The sequence below is a fragment of the Bufo bufo genome, chromosome 3 (genome assembly GCF_905171765.1).
Source record: "Bufo bufo chromosome 3, aBufBuf1.1, whole genome shotgun sequence".
Lineage (NCBI taxonomy): Eukaryota > Metazoa > Chordata > Amphibia > Anura > Bufonidae > Bufo > Bufo bufo.
Genome location: NC_053391.1, coordinates 420,949,918 through 420,964,026, shown reverse-complemented (window position 1 = coordinate 420,964,026; position 14,109 = coordinate 420,949,918).

The window sequence follows — 14,109 nt, the reverse complement described above, 5'->3', positions numbered from 1 at the left end:
AACTTTCTTCTAGAGGCCCTACGTTTTATTTTGGAGAACAATTTTTTTATCTATAATGGCGTAACATACCACCAATGCAGGGGTACAGCAATGGGGACGAAAGTGGCGCCGTCTTTTGCAAACCTGTTTATGGGGGAATTTGAAAGGCTACATATCCTAAATACCGCACCCCCAATCCAACAACTCATCTACTACAAAAGGTATATTGATGACATCTTCATGATATGGGATGGCGACGAAAACACCGCCTCACACTTTTGCAACACTATGAGTAACACAGGCTGGGGAATTAACTTTACAGCCAAATACAATAGAAGCGAAATCGATTTTTTAGATATCATCATCTCCACCGAAAACAACAAATTGGTCACTAAAACATATTTTAAATCCATAGATACAAATAGCTACATCAATTTTTCAAGTTTCCATAACAAAAAATGGTTGGAAAACATCCCATACAGCCAATCTAAATGGATTCGACGAAACTGTACTCTAGATAGCGATTTTAAAAATCAGGCAAAAATCCTGGAAAAAAGGTTTATTGAAAAAGGCTACCCGAGGAAGCTTATAAAAAACGCCTACGGTAGAACCACTACGGACACACAAGAAACCTGCCTACAGCCCAAAATAAGACAAGGGATACAGACAGAAATTAATACAAATTGTGTCACACAGTTCAACACATCTAACAATAACATACGTACAATCCTTTCCAAATATTGGTATATTTTACTACAGGATCCATACCTCGCCAAACATCTACCCCCCAAACCTAAAATGATTTACAGGAGAGCCCCGACAATTAAGAACCTCCTCGCCCCTAGCAAGCCAAAACAACACAAAAAAGCCACTATATAGTTGACCCACCCCTACCCCCTAAAAAAATAGGTAGCTACAAATGTGGAAAAAGTCGGTGCCTATGTTGTAAGGTAATAACCAAAAAAATGTGCACATTTATCGTCAAATAAAAATGGGACCACCTTTGCGATAAAGCATTACCTAACGTGCCAATCCAGCTATGTAATCTCTCTAATCGAGTGTAACTGCGGCCTTCAATATGTAGGCCGTACAACTCAGGAGCTACACTGTAGGCTAAACCAGCATAGGCACAATATCCAAAAACTCTACCAAAAACATAGCCTCTCCAGACATTGTGCCTCTACACCAGAAGGAAAAAAATCACCCAATCAAGATTACACCAATAGACTGCACATTTATCGTCAAATAAAAATGGGACCACCTTTGCGATAAAGCATTACCTAACGTGCCAATCCAGCTATGTAATCTCTCTAATCGAGTGTAACTGCGGCCTTCAATATGTAGGCCGTACAACTCAGGAGCTACACTGTAGGCTAAACCAGCATAGGCACAATATCCAAAAACTCTACCAAAAACATAGCCTCTCCAGACATTGTGCCTCTACACCAGAAGGAAAAAAATCACCCAATCAAGATTACACCAATAGACTACATACCAGAAAACCCATACAATCGTTTTAGTACCCTGCAGCGACGAGAAGTCTACTGGATGTACCAATTAGATACCCTTGCGCCACAGGGATTAAATGAAATAACAATACAACCATCACATTATATGGATACTCTTGATCCTTAGATCTCAGGAGGACATTTGTCTTGGTATTACCTCTACCCCCATCCCCTATCAATATGAGAAAATAAAAAATAAAATAAAACAACATCTACATATAAAATAATACAAAAGGAAAACAAAATAAACATCTGCAAACTTCCACTACACCCGTCATATTGGGGTACTCCAAAGATGCGCAATAAGGCAAGGAATGCACCTAATAATGATAATAAAAAGACTACACAGTAATTTTACACTGTATAACTATATACACTCCTACCACCCACCTTTTGGTCTTATTTACTATTATTATTATTATTATTATTATTATTATTATCTTTATCTTTATCCCTATTTTAGTATTTATTGTGATCATCAATTATCCCATATATACTAGCTGCCAATCATCTAATACTCCTCCTGCCAACCTCCCGTACCATTCTGAATACAAAACAGAATAAACCACCATGCTTTACACTACCGCTGCCGGCCCCTGACAATAAAGCAGGAGTATGAGATCCATCCACCCGAAAACATCCAACAACATGGTCATTCTGACCACTCCACCCTTGTCATCTCCCAATGTAGACTAGAATATAACCACATATTTGCTGTATAGGAAAAAGCAACATATTCTACTAGCAAATAGGTCTGTATGGAATTAAACACTAGAAGACGGGTTTCCCATTGTCTAGCATACACGCCCACCGCCCGCCCCCTCCCCTCCCCATTCTCCACCTCTGTTGTCTCTTACGCGCCATTTTTATGTTTAAATAATCGTTACATGTGAATGCCTCTTTATGCTGTATATTGTCCTGATGAAGGGGGCTCTCCGCCCCTGAAACGCATAGACTGAAAATAAAAAGTATTGTATTTATCAATACCTACCTGTTATCTGATTCCTGCTGACAGCGCCATCGAAAAGGTTCAGTTATTTTTTCCTTCTGCACTAATACACTAACAGGCAATGCATTACAATACAGATGTATTGTAATGCATTGCAGAGGGGATCAGACCCTCAAAAGTTGAAATCCCAGAGTGGGACAGAAATAAAGTTTAAATAAAAAAGCAAAAAAAAGGTTTTTAATAAAAAAAATATAAACTTTCAAGTAAAACAAAGAAAAAAACGCCCCCTTCCCCTGATTTTATAATAAAAAGTATATAAAAAAAAAAAAAAACACACATATTAAGTATCACTGCAACGACCGGCTCTATAAATATATCACATGATCCACCCTGTCCGATAAACACCATAAAAGAATGTCAAAACTTGGTCCAAAAAAGCCATTTTTGTCACCTTACATCACAAAAAGTGCAACACAAAGCGATCAAAAAAGCGTATGTCCCACAAAATGGAACCAATAAAACAGTCACCTCATCGCGCAAAAAATTAGCCCCTACATAAGAAAATCGCTCAAAAAAAATAAATAACTATAGCTCTCAGAACAATGAGACATTAAGGCCTCATGCACACGACCGTTGTTATGTTTCGTGTGCGTTATTCCGTTTTCCGTGATTTTCTGCGGACCCATTGACTTTCATCCGTGATCCGTGTTTCCAGTCCGTCAAAAAAATATGACCTGTCCTATTTTTTTCACGGACAACGGTTCACGGACCGATTCAAGTCAATGGGTCCATGAAAAAACACGGAGGCACACAAGATTGTCATCCGCGTCCGTGATCCGTGTCCGTTTTTTCCCTATCATTTGCAAGGCAAACTTGACTTAGATTTTTTTTTCACTTTTCATGTCTGGGGATCCTCCAAAAATAAAGGAAGACACACGGAAACAAAAACGGAAACGGATCATGGAACAACGGAACCCCGTTTTGCAGACCGTGAAAAAATACTGTCGTGTGCATGAGGCCTAAAGCATATTTTTTTTGTTTCAAAAATGCTATTATTGTGTTAAACTGAAAAAAAAATAAATAAATACATATTAGGTATAGCTGCATCCGTAACAACCAGCTCTATAAAAATATTACATGCTTAACCCCTCATCTGAACACCGTAAAAAAATAAAACAGTGCCAAAAAAAGCAATTTTTTGGCTACCTTACATCACAAAAATTTAAACACTAAGCGATCAAAAAGGTGCATGCCCCCCAAAATAGTACCAATCAAATCATCACCTCATCCCACAAAAAATGAGTCCCTACCTAAGACAATCAGTCAAAAAATTTAAACTATGACTCTCAGACAATGGAGACACTAAAATATGATTTTTTTTGGCTTCAAATCTGCTATTATTGTGTTAAAGTGAAATAAATAAAAAGAGGAGACATTAGGTATTGCCACATCTGTAACAACCTGCTCTATAAAAATATCACATGACCTAACCCCTTAGGTAAACACCGTAAAAAAATAAAATAAAAACACTGTAAAAAAAGCAATTTTTTGTCACCTAACATCACATAAAGTGCAACACCTAGCAATTTTATACTACTATTATAATTGTTTTTATTTATTTTTTAACAATTTTCATCTTTTTATCTAATTTTGTGTGCGAATAAATAGCTATTTTTAATTCTTGCAACACCAGACATTAGGGTGCCAGCCATCTTTTCTATTTTTATTGTTTATATATAATATATTGGCGACGGGTACGCCTAGGATAGAGCACCTATATCCAACAGTCTGAATTAGGTGAGCCGCTGACATTTAATCTGATTTACTGGATTAAGTTGATATATACAAATCCTAGGGCGAGGGTAGAGGTAGATGGAGAAATGTTAATATAGTGGGACCGCGCTGCTCCTTATTCACACACAGAGCGTTTTTCCATGAATGCAGGTGTTCACTTTATCTGGCCCAAGACAGACAACCTTCAGTTGGATCGCAGTATGCTTCTACGCAGATTGAAACTCAGCATATCTATGCTGGATTGTCGTAGGCTCCTCTGCAAGGTGTCATAAACCACGCAATAGTGAGAGTACCTCCGGCACAGTTAAAAATTCTGTTTTTTGGCATATCAATATAGCAATATTCTTTCCGCACAGGAGAAATGGAGAAATGTCACTGTCCTTTTTCCTTACATGGGGAACTCAGCAGGGATGTTGCCTGTCTCCGCTGCTCTTTGTATTAGCTGTAGAAATTTTAGCCAATCTAATAAGGGAGAATAAGAGGAAAAAAAGGTTCAAGTATGGGGATATCAAAGAAAAAAAAATCGCATCATATGTTTTCTGAAAGATCTGGACACTGGGGTGGGGGAAGTGATGAGCACTTTTAATACTTTTGGACACTTCTCAGGGTCTAAGATAAATTTGGGAAAATCCCTGATAATATCTTTGGGAGAAGGTCAACAGATGATAAACATAGAAGCAAAAGTAGTAGGGAAGGAAGGAATTATTACATATTTGGGGGTTTATATCACATGAAATGTAAACAATTATATTAGGTTAAACGTTTTCCCCTTATTAAGCAAGTTAAGGTTGAAAACTAAGATATGGAGTAGGTTACCATTATACATGATGGGGCATATTAATCTTCCTTCCTCAGATACTTTTTGTGGTTAAAAATACACCAATATGGTTCCCCACAAGACAATAAATGAAATAACTGGTGGGTTTATTTGGACAGGTAGGAAATGGAGATTCAGAAAGGAAACTATCAGAGAAGGAGGGGGGTTTATCACTTCCTAATTGGTTTGTTTACTATCTGGCTGCACAATTTGCTCACATAAAGAGGGATAATGAAAAAGTTTAGCACATTAGTGAGAGAATTTCACAGAGGGATCTTTATAAGTATTTACATCTTAGGAGTGAGATAGGTTCATCACCTACCCCAAACAGTAACGATTTAAGGAGCTGATGCAAAATAGGAAAGATGGGGAACATTATCTAGAGCATACAAACTGATTTTGAGGGCGAATAATAATAATAATAAGTGCTATCAAGGGGAAAATGGGAAAGGGAAGTTGATAAAGTATGGGAGGATATAGTTAGTTGCCCTTTAAGACTATCCTTTAGGGCAGGGGTGTCCAAACTTTTTTCGAGGAGGGCCAGATTTGATGAAGTGAACATGTGTGAGGGCCGACCATTTTGCCCAACATTCTTTGAACCATTAAAATTACATGCAAATTAACTATTTTATGCAAATTTTATTGCAAACGGCATACCTTTCATTTTGTGACTTGGATGACAAATCTAAACAGGTGTTAAATCACTCTGCCTTCAATATAAAAAACAGGAGGCAGAAATATGTCGGAAACAGTACATTACAAGGTTGTCTGTTAACTTTTAAATTCCAAAAATGTGAACAGGAACATAACACCAAGTATATACATATGTTCAAATATATTTATAACTGATTGACCAACTGACATTAAAGGGAACCTGTCATCAACTTTATTCCGCCCATACTATACTAAAGGCAGAATAAAGTAGAGACAGGAGAGATGATTTCAGCGCTCTGTCATTTATAAGTTAAAAGTAAGTGGTTGCCGAGAACCAACATTACAATCATTGCAGACTGGGCCTGGAAAAGAGTCCCGGCCGCCTGAGAAGAGTCCTAGGTCCTAGTTATACATGAATTCATGCTCTCCTGCCCACCTGCTGATGACTGACAGGCCTCTACCTAGTGTTCTCCCTTTCTCTCTAGGAGAGAACTGCCAATCATCAGCAGGTGGGCGAGAGAGCAGGAGATTATAATAACCATGATTCTTCTCAGGTAGATTTGACTCTTTTCCAGGCTCAGTCTGCACTGATTATGATAGTGGTTCTCAGCAACCACTTACTTTTAGCTCATGAGGGGCACACCGCTGACATCAGCATTTCTGTCACTAATTTGTGCTGCCCTCAGTGAGATTAGCATAAAGTTGATGACAGGTTCCCTTTAACTGAGATTTTACAACGTATTCATCTCAACTGAAAAAGATCTTGCCTGCACTAATGTGAAGGGTGAAACTGAGATCTGGACTGCAGCAGATAGGCTAGATCTGGTCCAAAGGCTGTGGTTTTGATGCGCAAAATATCACTCAAGTGAGAGTCACTTAGTCTTGTCCGCATGCGATTCTTGTTAAGGTTCATAACAGAGAATGTCTTCTCACACAAATATGTTGAGCCAAACAAGCTCAGCATTTTCTTTGCCAATGTTCGAATCTCTTTAAAACGGCTCTTATCCAGTTGGCTGTAAAATTTCACAAGAGAGAGCTGTTGGTGCCGACTGCGTAACTCACTGTCACAATGCAGGTCAATGAGCTCGAGCTGCAGCTGATCAGGAGCATTGTCGGGGTCAACAGAGAATGGAGAGGAGAAAAGGGTGATCTCCTTTTCAATAGCTGCAAAATCTTGAAAGCGCCGTGTAAACTCCCCAGCAAGAGATGCGATGTCTGCTGCATACCTGCTCATTTGCACACTGATATCATCCTGTGGAAAACTGTTCATTATTTCCTGCAACGCTGAAAAATGAATGGTATTGGGCGTTGTTTGTGACAAATGCTTTTGGAAAAGTTGCAGCTTTGTTCCAAAGGCTTTGAGGTGTGAATAAAGCTGGTTCACCGCTGCATCTTTGCCCTGAAGACTCGTGTTCAGTACATTCAGATGCTTTGTTATGTCGACTAGAAACCCTAAATCAGCCAGCCAAATAGGATCAGATAGTTCTCGCATCGGTTGTCCCTTTGTTTCCAAGAATTCTCCAATTTCTTTTCTGAGAGAGTAGAAACGCTGCAGTGCAGACCCTCGACTGAGCCATCTTACATCGTTATGATATAAAACATCTTCGTATTCAGCCTGGATATCCAGTAGAAACTGTTTAAACTGGCGGTGGCACAGGGCTCTAGAGCGAATAAAATTAATGGTCTTTAGCACCGGTTTCATAACATGGTCATATTTGAGATGTTTAGAACAGAGAACTTGTTGATGAATGATACAATGCAGTTTAATAGCTTTGCCTCCTTCTTCGATCACCTTGTTACAGATTAGGGTTGATAATCCACTTCGTTCACCAGCCATGACAGGTGCCCCATCAGTAATTATCCCAGTAACTTTGTTCCAAGGCAGTTTCATGTCATCTATGGCAGAACTAACAGAAACAAATAAATCTGTTCCTCTTGTTTGGTCCTTAAGGCTCTGGAGGTCAAGTAGCTCTTCAGTCACATTCATTTCATCGTCCACCCCTCTCAGAAAAATCAGCAACTGAGCTGTGTCGGAGAGGTCCGTGCTTTCATCATAGGCTATTGAAAATAAGTCAAAATCAACTCCTTTTGACGTTAACTGTCTCTAGGATGAAATTTCTTCTACTCTCCGTGCTACAGTGTTACGAGCCAGGCAAATGTTGGAAAACTCTGACTTCTTCTCGGGACAGATATTCTGCACCATTTTCATAACGCATTCCCTCAGCAAAAGATTTGCAATTTTTAGCAATTAACGTTGCTACCTCATAGCTAGCCCTTGTGGCATTTTCATTTGACTCACGGGCTCTTGTAAAAAATCGCTGTTGTGACATTAAAACAGCTTCAAGTTGCTTCACCTTGTCACTGCGGTCGCGCCCTGTTAGCTTGATGTATGTGCTGTGTCTCAACTGGTAGTGTCTCTTGACATTAAATTCCTTATTAACAGCCACAGTCTCTTTGCATATTAGACAAACACAGTGATTCCGTATTTCAGTGAAAAAATATTCCACTTTCCACCTGTCCTGGAAGCGGCGTCCCTCACTGTCAACTTTTCGTTTCTTATTTGTAGTTGCCATTATAAAAATTGGCCAGATGGGGAGAAGTTATTTGTAGAGAGTACTAGGAGCACAATCAGATAATCAGATTCTAGCCCAGTGACGTACAGTGAGGGGTTAATGAAGGGTATGACAGCTTGCTACCACTGATTCGGATTATGCCCCCCTTTTCTGCTTTAGTTCACAGCCCAGCCCGCAAGTGTGTGTTTTTTTCCTTAATAGACTCAAATAGGCTCAATAGCCCTTATGGTCGCCCTGGCCTTGTGGCTGTAAGTGTGGAGGCGCAGGGAGAAGGAAAGGCGACGTTAATTGGTGATGACTTTGATTATGATGTTTGGACCTGGAACTCAGCGCTAGAACGCAGCCAGAAACGTTTTAATACATTTTTTCTTCTACATTTGTGACCTTCACACTGAATAAATGTCCTCTGGGGAAATGTGATCCGTGGAGGTAGGAGACCTCAACAAACTGCTACTTAACCGATCACAATTATATTTTATGTGCAGTATGACATTTTGGCCGATATTCTGGCCTTACAAGAGAAGAAAAGCCGAGATCTCACGATGTCCGAGATCTCGTGACATCTGAGATTTGGGCTTTCCTTCTCCCTGAGCCAAAATACCGCGAGATCTCGGACGTTGTGAGATCTCGGCTTTCCTTCCCTGTGAAGGCAAAGACCAAATCTCGCGTGATCTCGGACGTCGCCGCGAGATTTGGCCTTTGATGCAGCCTCTTCCTGTGAAGCTGTGGGCTCCCGGTGAGTAGCTGGCGGTGACCGGTGAGAGGGGCCGGGGGCCGGAATACCCATGATTTAATCAAACCTCTGGGGGGCCGTTTTACTCCGGACCGTGGGCCGCAATTGGCCCGCGGGCCGGACTTTGGACATGCCTGCTTTAGGGCATCACACAGAGTTGCCCAGTTCTTCCTGCTACATAGATCATTCATACATCGTTCGCCAGTGCAGTTAAAAACTATAAGGGTTAATAGAGACAGATGAATGCCCAAGGTATAAAGAAGAACATGCAGGGTTGATACATTTTGTTATGGAGACGCCTAAGGGTACTTTCACACTTGCGTTTTTCTTTTCCGGCGTTGAGTTCCGTCCTAGGGGCTCAAATCCGGAAAAGAACTGATCAGTTTTATCCCCATGCATTCTGAATGGAGAGTCCGTCCTTCAGGATGCATCAGGATGGCTCCGCTTCAGTCTTTTCGACGTTTCCGTCGAAATGAAAAACCGTAGCATGCATAATTTTCTTCTCTCGTCTCAAAAGCCGTATCATTTGCCGTAACGCCGGATCCGTCCTTAAGTCTCATTGATTTGTATTAAGGACGGATCCGACTTTAAATATTCCGGAGAATGACGCAACGACTGATCCGGATATCCTGTCTGCGCCTGCGTCGGATAGAGGAGGAGCAAGTTTCGCGCCATCCTGTCTGGATCCTGCCTGCGAGGGAGTCGGGTGCAAGCCAGAGAAGGTGAGTATATGTGGTATTTTATGACTGAAAAAACTCATATAAACAGCTCCTATGTACTTATACATAGGAGCTATAAGTACATAGGAGCTGTCAGTACCCAGTGCATGTTAGGAGTAGTAGTCCTGTCTGCTGCTACTCCTAGCATCCACTATGTACTTATATTAACTGCATACCCCTATGTCATGTAGCATAGGGGTTGCAGTTAATATAACTACCCAGTGCATGTTAGGAGTAGTAGTCCTGTCTGCTGCTACTCCTAGCATCCACTATGTACTTATATTAACTGCATACCACTATGTCATGTAGCATAGGGGTTGCAGTTAATATAACTACCCAGTGCATGTTAGGAGTAGTAGTCCTGTCTGCTGCTACTCCTAGCATCCACAATGTACTTATATTAACTGCATACCACTATGTCATGTAGCATAGGGGTTGCAGTTAATATAACTACCCAGTGCATGTTAGGAGTAGTAGTCCTGTCTGCTGCTACTCCTAGCATCCACAATGTACTTATATTAACTGCATACCACTATGTCATGTAGCATAGGGGTTGCAGTTAATATAACTACCCAGTGCATGTTAGGAGTAGTAGTCCTGTCTGCTGCTACTCCTAGCATCCACTATGTACTTATATTAACTGCATACCACTATGTCATGTAGCATAGGGGTTGCAGTTAATATAACTACCCAGTACATGTTAGGAGTAGTATGTTTTTGTTCAACAATATGACCACCTGTCAATTTTTTTTTTTTTGACTGATCTAAAAAAAAAACAGCCAGCCAGCCAGCTAGTCAACAAGCCAGCCAGCCAGCTAGCCAGCCAGCTAGCCAAGAAGCCAGCCAGCCAGCTAGTCAACAATTTTGCCAGCCAGCTAGTCAACAATTTTGCCAGCCAGCCAGCCAGCTAGCTAGCTAGCCAACAAGCCAGCCAGCCAAAAAAGCAGCCAGGCAGCAAATTATTATGAGCAGTAAGTATTTTTTTCGTAGGTATGTCTATTATTTTATTTAAAGTTCAAATATTCCCTTTTTTTTTTTTTTTTTTTTTAAAGGCACATCTTCGAGCGAGGCCGGGAGCTCTCCTTCCCGCTCACGACACCTCCAGGATGTGGTATGTAAAGTTCCAAACTGTATATTGTGTTATTCCAAACTGTATATTGTGTTATTATTCAAATATTTTTTTTTTTCTTTATCAGTCAGACTCTATGGAGGAGAGTTCTCCCGGTCAAGCCAGAGGAACAGGGGAGGAGGAAGTTGGGGGTGAAGGAGAAACGGTTTGTAATTTTTTTTTTTATACATTCCAAAGTATTTTATTCCTTTTTTTTTCTATATATATATATATATATATATATATATATATATATATATATATATATATATAAATATTAAATCACAAATACCGCAGCAGCACAGTCAGACCACATGCACTGGGTGCAATTCCTCACAGAGGCAGGCTTCTCCTCCATCATACGTACTCAACAAATGACGAGGCATCACTTCCAGCTTTTGGTGACAGGGTGAGGACCCCAAAACTTTATCCCCAGCAACGTTTCGGCCTACTCAATGAGGCCTTTGTCAAACTTTATTCCCAGCAACGTTTCAGCCTACTCAATGAGGCCTTTGTCAAGCTTGACAAAGGCCTCATTGAGTAGGCCGAAACGTTGCTGGGGATAAAGTTTTGGGGTCCTCACCCTGTCACCAAAAGCTGGAAGTGATGCCTCGTCATTTATTGAGTATGTGTGTATATATATATATATATATATATATATATATAGAGAACAAAAATCGGACTGCACTCCAAGCGACTCTTCAGAAAATGTGTTTTATTCACCCATTTGGTGGCAAAAGCGACGTTTCGGCTCAAGCATGAGCCTTTCTCAAGCTTGAGAAAGGCTCATGCTTGAGCCGAAACGTCGCTTTTGCCACCAAATGGGTGAATAAAACACATTTTCTGAAGAGTCGCTTGGAGTGCAGTCCGATTTTTGTTCTCTATAAGTGGGTAAGCACCTTTTACCGTACTTGGACATTGCACACGTCTATTTTTCCATACCTCTCAGGGTGGTGCTGCCAGTGGTTTTCTTTCTATATATATATATATATATTTATTTTTACCCAAAATTTTTTAGCCATCTCGTCCTGTTGCCAGTGAGAGAGGTCATCGACGATCTTCCAGAGGACGCCGTGGAGCACGCAGCGGTCGTGGTCGTGTGAGTATTGTAAAGTTATGGTTTTTCAAAAAATAATAATTATCGAATATTAAAATTAATTTTTATTCTATATTTTTTTCTTTAGGGCTCCCAAACCTCCACCAGAAGGCATGAGGAGGACGTTGAACGATTTTATATCGACAATGACCTCCTCATCCATATGATGGAGGAGCGTACACCGCTGTGGGACCACACCGACCGCCGCCATGCAGACCATCATCTAGCACGGCTCCTCTGGAACGAGATCTGTGTGGCCATTATGCCCAACTGGGATGACCTCCGAGAAAGGCAACAGGGCCGATGCCGTAAGTATAAATTATTTGTAGTTTTGCAGACATGTAAAAAAAATATTAATCAAAAGTGGTTTACAGTCTAATTATTTTTTTATTATTGTGGCTGTTTCAAGTAAATTGTAAACCAACTTTGATTAAACACTTATTTTAAATATACATCCTAATTTGATTTCTTTCTTTATAGGAGATACGATCATGGTTCGGTGGCACTCAATCAGGGACCGCTACAAGAAGGCCTTTAATGAGGAACTTCGGCGCCCGAGTGGGTCGGGAGGAACCTCAAGGCGTGAATACCGCTATTCTGCCGCCTTGGGGTTCCTACGAAGGACCCTTGAGATGCGAAGGTAAGGTATAAGGTGTCTCTAAAAAAAAAAAAATTCAAACTAGGTGTATGGCCCAGACAGACTGTTATTTGGCACTTTGTCTTCGACATCCACATTGTATTTAGTGGAGTAGAGAGTAGCAATGTGTGCTTCCGATTTTTCATTTGAAGTTGTTTTCCCAAAAAAAAGGCTATACTGTACATAGACACTTCCTTGAAAATTCATTTAATTCATGGCCTCTATCTATGTACAGTATGTTTCTCTATTTTTTGGAATGTAACCTCCTATGTCGCTTCAGAAGTCTCTTTGCTCACCTCTATCCCACTGTTTCTCCCATCCATAAAAAATGCTAAATTTATTTTTTTCTTTGCTTCACAGAACATCAAGCAGCACTCTTGCGCCCGAAGTTCCTCAGGAGGCGGTCCCTGAAGAGCAAGCCGCCGCGAGTCCCTCTCTCCCTGCTCCTACTGCTGGTCAGGAACACCATGTTCCCCTACTTGTGCCCTCTGGCGACGTAACGATGGCAACGATGGCACCACTTTTTGAGGCCCTCATGCTGTCACAGCCAGACAGCTGAGAAGCGCTCACAGGAGCTTCTCAGATCCTCCTCCTTGAATTTCTTTGTTTTGGTTTAGTTTCTCATCTCGTTAGTCTATCTCAGCTGTCATGCAGTTAGACTGATCGCTACCCTTTAAGTTCCTCCCCATAATGCAGTAGTGTGCGGCTGATACTACTTCCTGGAGTGTGTGTGCATGCTGTTCCCAGTTCCCAGTTCCCAGTTCCCTGTTCCCAGTCGTCAGTCGTCAGTCGTCATTCGTCTGCAAGATAAGTGCTGTTTATGTATTTATGATTTTGTCTTTTCTGGATCCAGGTGACCCTGACTCCCTCCGTGTCAGTGTAGGGAGCCGGTGGTCATGTCCCTTCACTATTGTAGGGTCTTCAGGTAATAGATAGCCGAGGAACGTGGATATGCGGCCATCCACCTTTGGGGTGTTCGCATAGGCTGAGCAGTGAGGGAGAGCGGCAGGTCTATTGCAGGGGTCTCCCTTTGTTCCTTAGTTGTGGATCTAGAGAGACATTGTTTATATGGTATTGTCTTGTTTCCTGTACACCATCCGTGACATTATCAGCCGCCAAAACCGTCTAAAGCATGGATCCGGTTTTAATTTTGGCTGAACGTTTTCAGGGTCTTTCTTTGGAGGTAGCTGATCTCCGTAAGACTTTTTCTCAGTTTCAAGTGACCGGTTCAGCTTGCGTTCATGGAGTTTGTGCTGAGCCTAAGATTTCGCTCCCGGATACGTTCTCCGGGGGTAGTGAGAATTTTGTGCGTTTTAGAGAGGCTTGCAAACTCCATTTTCGCCTTCTTCCCCATTCTTCTGGTGATGAAGAACGGAGGGTGGGGATCATTATATCGCTGCTCAGGGGTAATGCTCAGTCCTGGGCCTTTTCGCTGCCGGAGGGGGCATGGCCCCTTCGTTCAGTGGATGAATTCTTTTTAGCCCTGGGTCAGATATATGATGATCCGGATCGTATTGCTCTGGCTGAGTCTAGACTACGTCT